The sequence below is a fragment of the Eretmochelys imbricata genome, chromosome 10 (genome assembly GCF_965152235.1).
Source record: "Eretmochelys imbricata isolate rEreImb1 chromosome 10, rEreImb1.hap1, whole genome shotgun sequence".
Taxonomy (NCBI): domain Eukaryota; kingdom Metazoa; phylum Chordata; order Testudines; family Cheloniidae; genus Eretmochelys; species Eretmochelys imbricata.
The window spans coordinates 600,414-609,340 of NC_135581.1; the positions used below are offsets into that span (position 1 = coordinate 600,414).

The window sequence follows — 8,927 nt, forward strand, 5'->3', positions numbered from 1 at the left end:
AAAACAAGTATTATCATTCCAATTTTATAGTTGATGGAAATAAGGCATGAGGTTAAGGGACTTGCCCAAGACCATAGAGGAAATCAGTGTCAGAGCTAGGAGTAGAACTTGGAATTTCCTGGTCCTGGGTTCTATGCTTAGACCATTCCTCTCTCTTAAAAAAAACGTGATGGCACACAGTTAACTTAATATAAGGCAAATAATCAATAACGTCCAGCCCTGATTTTTAAATAAATTACATGTATAAATGCATCAAATTACATGTGCACTTAGCATGACTGTTACACATACTGGATAACTGCACACACATATGACTAATTGTGGTCATTTCCACCCAAGATTGCTCAATTTACATATGTGGTAATTGTGCATGTAAACGGATACCTAATTTGTTTAAAAATCAGGCCTTTTAATTTTAAAAAACAATCTGTGACACTCTTTAGAACTGACATATCTGTTATAGTCAGAACCTAAAATCAATTTAACAGTACAGAATGATAGAGTAAAACCTCATTATATCATTAATGAACTGGATGAATAAAGAGCTTAAGAATCATAAGAACACAAGGACATAAGAACCAGCTCATGTTGTATCCAAATCTGAAAATAAAGAAGCCAGGAAATAGATTTTATTGCATTGCTATATTATTATTGCTATTTACTGTTATGTTTTGTTAAGTACCAACAAAAATGAGAGATCCAGAAAAGGAATACAATTCATAATGGGCTTTTTGTTTGCTTATTTCTTGACATTGGATAGTGATTTCACAGTGCAGACATAGGCTAGAGTCTGCAGGCCTCCTGGAAGAAGTGGGTTTTGGAAAGAATTTGAGTTATGAGGGGGAGAGAGCAAGGGATGTCATTTCTGGAACAGGGTGGTGTAGAAGGTCTAAGGGGGAGAGTGAAAGAAGATGAGACTGGTGACACTGGGAGAATGAAGGGGTGAGTGTGTGTGTTGGGGGCCACTCTGAAGAATGAAAAGGGTGAATTAATTCTCTGTATTTTATTATTTCTGTTATTTCAAGGATTATTAATGTACGTGACAACTCAAATTATCGCAACCCAAAGCTCTCATGCTTGCAATATACAAACATAAAATGTTCCCTTAGACTCTTTCCCCCTTGTTTTGTCATCCCCTTAATCTCCCTTCATGTTATTTGTTTTCTCCACTTGCACAAGGTTAGTTGCAGTAGCAAGGCCTTAGATTGTAGAGTCACAAGGCAATGACCATGTCTTATTTTATATGTTGTGCACATCCATGGTGATATATAAATAACAATAGTTCCCGCCTCATTTTAAGTTTGGCCACTGCATAAGGAAGGCCTTTTACTTCAGAACAAGGAACAAGACATTATTTGTATATGTTGTTTGTAAATGAACCTTTCCTTTTGACTTCTTCAGTACCACTCTCCTTGTCCAGCTGCCACCACTTTGGCTGTTCACAGCTCATGACATTTTACACGCTCTAACTGCCAGTGTCCTAGTGCTTGGATGCATCTGATGAAGTGAGCTGTAGCTCATGAAAGCTTATGCTCAAATAAATGTTAGTCTCTAAGGTACCACAGTCCTCCTTTTCTTTTTTCATAAAATGAAGTGTGTCCCCAGCAGATGACAAGACTCATTGAGACAAAGCTCTCTAATAGGGGAAAAAAGCTTTTAATCAAAAGAGGGCAGACAGTTTTTCTTCAGTAAAACCTAAACAGGTAATTTTTATTCTTGTTGTTGTTCTACTTAAGATATAATCAGATTTGTGCATTCCAAGATAAGCATTCATGAAGGGGAAGAGGAAAAGGCAAAGGGTGTCATGACATGTCATTTGGATCTATGACCCACCCACTAACCTTGTCTGCAAGCAAGAAGGTATTTTCTCAGATAACGAAACTGCAAGTGTCTAGCAGTTGTCTTTACTTTTCCCCAATTACATTATTGGTCTTTACTTTTTACCAATTATAAGAATTGTAAAATCATTTCAGGCCCATAGCTATGGAATTCTAATGGGTGACAGCTGTCAGGGACTCATAGTAACAGCAGATGTCATAAATGATACCTATAGGCAGGGCCCAGTATAATCCATGGCACAATTGGACCAAATCTGCAGCAAAAAATCCAAAATTCTGTATCTCCAGGACATATCCTTCATTCCTATCCTTCCCACACTCAAACACATACATGACTATGGCTCAAATTTGAACATTCTCATTATGCAGCAAAAATATTGATTTCTGTGGTATCTTGGAAAAATGCTGTAACACTTGTAGACCAGGTACCATCTCTTGCCAAGGCTGTAGGCATCAGCTAAGCACTGACAAATCCAGAGCTGGAAACGAGCCCAGCCCACCTCCATGTTAGTATTGTTCAAGACAGGTGTTAACTTGCAAGGATGTGTTTAGTTTTTAGATTCTATAAAATGCTTGTAAGTTGCTGCATGCATCAATCTTCCTTATGATGTCTGTATCCCGTGCTATAAGGTAATATGTAAGTTTTGCTTTATAACTGTAAAAATGTTTGCTCTGAACTTGTGAACACATGTAGGTGGAATAGGTGCTGGAACTAAGGGTGTTGCTGCACCCCCTGGCTTGAAGTGGTTTCCATTATATACAGGATTTACAGTTTGGCTCATTGGCTTCCAGCACCCACACTGTACAAATTGTTCCAGCACCCCTGGCAGGAGGAGTGCCTACCTCGCCCACCAAGGAGGACTATCAGAACAAAGTGGGCCATTGTGAAACAAAATGATTAAAGCTATGAGCTGGTCATGGATTCTGTGATTTTACATGACCTCTATGACTTCAGCCTCTGGCAGCAGGGCTCTGGCTGTCAGCCCTGGGTGGCAGGGCTCGATCTTCCATGATTTATTGTTTATAGCCTGCATCCTGCCCGTGACTTTTATTAAAAATACCTATGACAAAATCTTAGCTTTAATCATGATACAAAGACTTTGCTAATTGCCCCTACACAGGTTAAGTGCAGAAGGGCTTGTCCCATCAGTTTTAATTTTGGAAGAGAGAAATAAAGATAGCGGACATGAAATTTTTCCATCTCTTTGCTGTTTGGACTCTCACAGGGACAGAGCTAGGAAACAAAAGCAGAGATCCTCAGGGTCAACTTGGGTTAGCCCTAAAAGACATTTAGTGCTGACAGACTACTACATCTCTGTCACCTTTTCGAACCACAAACTGTAACTCATATGTGTATAAATGTTGCCTGCTTTAACCTGTAAATAACTCTTGTGACGGGTTCCCCCCAGGCTGCCAGCTGGAACTGAGGTATCACTGAGCCCTCTGACCCATCAGCCTGGGCTCCCTCTCACACTGTGGTGCTGTGACAAGCTGCAGACACGCTCCTGGTCTTACACTTCCACTAGCATACACACCGATAGGGACACACCCAGCTGCAGTTACATGCAGGCTCTCTGTCTGGCCACTGCACGAACCAACAGTAGAAAAGCTAAAGCCAAAGTAACTCTCAGCTCCCCAGGCACACACTTCCTCTGGATCATAAACCCAAGATTATACCATCTTGCGCTGCACAAGGAACTGTACAGAATAAGCTTATAGAGTTGTCGTCCTCCCCCCCACGTGGAGAGGAAATGCAACAGCCTCACTGAGCTAAGAGTCCCATGCACTTCACTCCAAACTCACTGGTTTAGATTAAAACATAAAATAAATTTATTAACTACAAAAGATAGATTTTAAGTGATTATAAGTGATAGCAAACAGATCAAAGCAGATTACCTAGCAAATAAACAAAAAAACAACCTAAGCTTAATATTCTAGATCAGTGGTTCTTAACCTTTACTGCAGCCTGCACCCCTTTGGTTCTCAAAATATGATCTCGCACCCCTTAACAAAATCATTGAAGTAGCTCAGTTCTTTAAACCTAGATATAATTTTTGCTTGTATATTACAGTAATAATTAAAAATGTATAATGTTAATAAACACATAGGTTTGATGAAACAAAGTAGTCGTACTTAAGTGTCTGTGCTTAATTTGCATTTTCGATGATTTACCATCTAAAAAAATCTGTCATATCTCGCACCCCCAGGGGGTGCGTGCACCCCAGGTTAAGAACCACTGTTCTAGACAGTCTGGGTATGAATAGCAGAGTCTCACCCTAACGGATGGTACAGGCAGACTTGTAGATTCTTAAGGCACAAGCTGCATTAGCTTTACAGCTTGGGTTTTTCAGGTCTTCATACACAGGCTAGAAATCCCTTTAGACTGGGTCCAGCACTTCCCCCAATTCAGTCTTTGTTCCTCAGGTGTTTGAAGGAGTCTTGTGTGGGGAGTGAAGAACAATAGATGATGTCATTCCCTGTCTCATACAGCTTCAGCATATGGTGGGAACCCTTTGTTTCAAAACTTAGTTCCCAGACCGGTTTGTGGAAAAATACTAACATCCCAAGATGGAGTCCCCAATCATGTGGCCTGGTCAAATGTCCTTGTAGAGTCATAGCAGTCATTATTTACAGGCTGTCTGGGGTGTTCCAGCTGGGCCATAAGCTTCTCCTAAGGCCTATTGTTTTCCCTAATGGCTCATTGCCCTGAACAGAATCATAGAACTGGAAGGGACCTCGAAAGGTCATCTAGTCCAGTCCCCTACACTCGTGGCAGGACTAAGTATTACCTAGACCATTCCTGACAGGTGTTTGTCTAACCTGCTCTTAAAAATCTCCAATGATGGAGATTCCACAACCTCTCTAGGCAATTTATTCCAGTGCTTAACCACCCTGACAGCTAGGAAGTTTTTCCTAACGTCAAACCTCCCTTGCTGCAATTTAAGCCCATTGCTTCTTGTCCTATCCTCAGAGGTTAAGAAAAAAAATTTTTCTTCCTCCTCCTTGTAACAACCTTTTACGTACTTGAAAACTGTTATCATGTCCCGTCTCAGTCTTCTCTTTTCCACACCAAACAAACCCAATTTTTTCAATCTTCCCACATACCTCATGTTTTCTAGACCTTTAATCATTTTTGTTGGCCTTCTCTGGACTCTCTCCAATTTTTCCACAACCTTCCTGAAATGTGGCACCCAGAACTGGCCCAGAATAGGCCCTTCCCAACCAGCTATCTAGACTGAAAGCATCTTGTCTAGTGGGCATGACCCATGTGTAACTACAATTGAAGTACAGATACATAGTCAGGATTTATAACTTCAGATACAAAAATGATACAGGCATATAAATAGGATAATCATATCAGCAAATCATAACTTTTCCAATTACACTTTACAGAACCCATCTTGCATAAAATACATCATAATTATGCTATAATTATATCATAATAATACTACTATGATAAATATGAGGTACAGTGTCACAACTCTCTCCTTTCTTTTTCCTGGTTAATAAATCCTTAGTTTGTTTACTATGGGATTAGCTACAAGGATTGTCTTTGGTGTGAGATCTGAGGTACAAATTGACCTGGGGTAAATGACCAGTCTCCAGGACAGGAACCAACCTGAATATTTTGTGATTTTTGGAGTAAAGCAACCATTTATCACAGAGTTAAGCTTGCCTTGATGGCACGATAGACTGGAGTGCCCAAGGGGACTTTCTGTGACTCCATGGTAAGACTGTTTTAGTGCTTCTGGAGTTCACATTTGTTACTGGTTTGGTGGAATCTCATTATAGACCATACCACCAGTTTGGAGTCCCTGCCCTGCTTTTTGACCATCTACCCTGAGGTTGACACTCATGGTCGTGAACCACTGCAGACAGCGTGACAAATGCTATGTGCAGAAATGGAACAATCTCCGAATCCAAAGGTCCCTGACTGAAATAACTAGGACAGTTCACTCCTCTCAGAGCTATTGCTGCTGGCTCTTTGCAGAGTTAGACAGGCATCCATTCACACTTTTGAGGTTTCCTTCGCAGTCATAAGGACTAGAAATACAATTCTTTAAAAAATGAAATCAGAGATTCTGGAAACAATTCTGCAGCAGGGGGTGAATTCTACTGCAAATTCTATGATTGCTGAATACTCAGGGCCCTGGGAAGAGTGGTCTCACATAGGGGAACTTGCAGGAGGTATCTGTCAGGAGGTTTTCATGGTGACAGATATCTTTTTGAATTTTCAGTTTTGATATGGAAAAGAAAAGATTTCAACAGGCTTCTCGGGGTTAAATAACCATAAGAAATAAAAATGGGTTTCTGCCAACAGCAAAGTTGGTACTGACACATGAAGTCTAGCCTGAAACCTTCCTTTTTAAATAGTTTAATTCTGACAGGAGTTGGAGATAAAGCTGAATTTCATTAACATCTGCGAGAGGTTTTCAGTATTTAGACTACATGGACCTTCCTTAGTCAGTCATCTAAAACTGCTCTTCTACATTTACACCTTTCATATTCTGATATATCTTCTGTCCTCAGATGTGATCAGTATTGCTGTATAAGCCTCCAGGAAAGATAAGGGAACGTTCAGTAAAAGTAACTGGAATTCTATTAATTCTTTCCTGTGATACTTGTATCCAATTCTAACAAGCAAATAACTCTGAAGAAACCTTTTTCAAACAATTCCAGCTACAGCGTATTGATCAAAGTCCTGATAAGAAAGACAAATATTATGACTCCTCCAATTACCAATAGAGGAAGGTTGGGCATTCAATATGTAGGAGAAAAATGGAATAGCTTTCTATACTTTCAGCAAAGATAAATGTAAATACAAGTCAAGACAGTAAAACATAGAGTTCACAACACAACTCTCCTTAGCAAGTAATCAGATAAGGGTAAAAACTTTCTTCAGCTAAATATAAGACAGAGAGAGACAGAGAGAGGTGGGGGTGGAAGCTCTTTGGTATAACTTGCCTGATCCAATCTTCATTTTCAGGGCTAGAAAGTGAATTTTGTTATCAGGTAACTTTGTCCCAAGCCAGTGAGTGGGAAGCGCTGTTCTACTCCGTTCTTCATTTTCAGGGCAGGCACTGTACAAACTTGTTTCTTTCAATGGGTTATTGCACATTTCCTTATTACACGCACTCTCCTAAGCAGAGTGGAATTTGCATTCCCAGCCCACTCATTTACCTTTGTCAAACAAACGTCTTCTTCTTTTACATGGTACAGTCCTACACAACAGAGTTCCCAGCAACGACACTACAGAGCAGGCAGAAGGAAATAATTTGTGACTCAATGGAAACACCCACAGAGGAGGCAGCTTCCTTCTCTTTTATTCTCCTCCCCACGTGGGGCTCAGTTCTCACCAATGCTAGCTTCCTTCTTTTCTTCCCCTTCACGAGCATGGCCCTAGACAAGTTAGACACGTTTTGTGATTTTAAAAAGCAGGTCACAGGCCGGTGACATTTAATTTTCATTTACAATCAGTACCCTGGAAACAAACCCATATTCTCAAAATGGTGAGCAGAAGCCATGTGACACCCTTACCTTTGTAACACCATGCAACATTTTTGAGATTTTCAGTGTACAAGTTGGATATTTGGCTTTACTAAGTACTCTTCACACCAGGCTTTGCAATTTCTGTTTATTCTTGCAGAAGTAACTTATTCTTATATTAAACAAATCCTGCATCTTGGCAGGGGGTTAGACTTGATGACCCTTGCGGTCCCTGCTAGTCCTATGGTTTTAGGATTCCCTAAATCAGAGACAGCACCTCCCATTGTAAGCCTGTGTGTTCAGTGGTCTATAACATTCTCAGATAAGCCTTTTGGGGCTGAATTTTCTCATGCATGTTTTCAGCCATGACATATTACTTATTAGAAAGTCTGAAGAAAATAAGCGTTTGGCTGTAGACAGTTACAATACAGCATTAGTCTCCCCAAAGTCCATTGACTTAAACTACACTTTTCAGAGTAACAGCCGTGTTAGTCTGTATTCGCAAAAAGAAAAGGAGTCCTTGTGGCACCTTAGAGACTAACCAATTTATTTGAGCATGAGCTTTCGTGAGCTACAGCTCAGAGCTCATGCTCAAATAAATTGGTTAGTCTCTAAGGTGCCACAAGGACTCCTTTTCTTTAAACTACACTGTAACAATGGGCTTTTCTTCAATGCAAAGTTAACTTGAGTTACACCTGGAGTATTGCCCCTAATTCAAATCCAATCTACACACAAACTCCTTACCTTGAGCATGGTGGTGCTTTTAACTCAAGTAGGCTGGCCAGTCAGGAGTTACAGACTAAGGGTGAAATGCTGCTGAAACTCGAGTTGCTAATGTGACCACTTTGCAGTGTAGATAGAGGCCATAGCCACTCAAGTGCCAAAAGTGGGCAGCATGGCTCAGTGCATCTGATCCTGTGTTCCTGGAAAGGGGCTGGGAGAATCAACTGACATCTCAAGAGAAAAGGTTTATAACTTTCACTCTCCCTCAAGATAACAGACTAATTTCCTAGGACCAATAGTGAGGGGTGAATTTCAGCTAAGGGCCTTCACCCAATGTTCACAGCTAGGAACCATAAGCGAAAATACTCCAACTGATCTTGACAGCTGGGATGGCTGCAACCATGACCATGCTGGCCTTCAGTAATGCCCACAATGGCCCACAGCAGCATAACAGTGGCCTGAGGCACGTACAGCAGCACAGCCATGATGGCACACAGCACCCGCAATGGCCCGCAGCAGGCGAGGCAAGTGCCAGACCACAGTGCCTAGAAATGAAAAGCGTGGCGAGATCCTGCAGTCCACCTCCCTGCCCAGCTGCCAGGACATGGGCAGCAGGGAACACCAGGAGGGCCGGGGGCATGGAGGTGAAGGTGTGGGAGATACCCCAGGGGCTGGAGTGGACAGGCCACTGTGCCAGGGGGCTGGTAACTACAGACATGCTCAAGGGGACTGGCAGTGCCAGGAACTGAGGGAGAGGCAGGAGAACACTGGGCAGAGAGGCTGCTGGGTGAGGGCTGGCAGTGCGGGGGGGGGGAGGGTTTGGTGGAGGTGGAGGTGGGGGAAGGGGCAGTGCAGGGGAGGTTAGCGGTGAGGGAGGCC

General features: G+C 41.8%; 1 protein-coding gene across 4 annotated transcripts in view; it reads right to left on the bottom strand.

The window, feature by feature from the left end:
- IL4R (interleukin 4 receptor) overlaps positions 1-8,450 on the bottom strand; it is a 28,034-nt gene extending 19,584 nt beyond the window's left edge. For 2 of the 4 annotated variants that reach the window (XM_077827640.1, XM_077827642.1), the window contains exons 1-2: positions 8,070-8,443; positions 7,020-7,238 (exon numbers count right to left, since the gene is read on the bottom strand). The gene's annotated coding sequence lies outside the window, so the exon portion shown is untranslated. Of the gene's footprint in view, positions 1-6,803; positions 7,239-8,069 lie in introns of all 4 variants that reach the window. The other 2 variants (XM_077827641.1, XM_077827646.1) reach the window with 2 other exon arrangements.
- Positions 8,451-8,927: the final 477 nt, after the last annotated feature.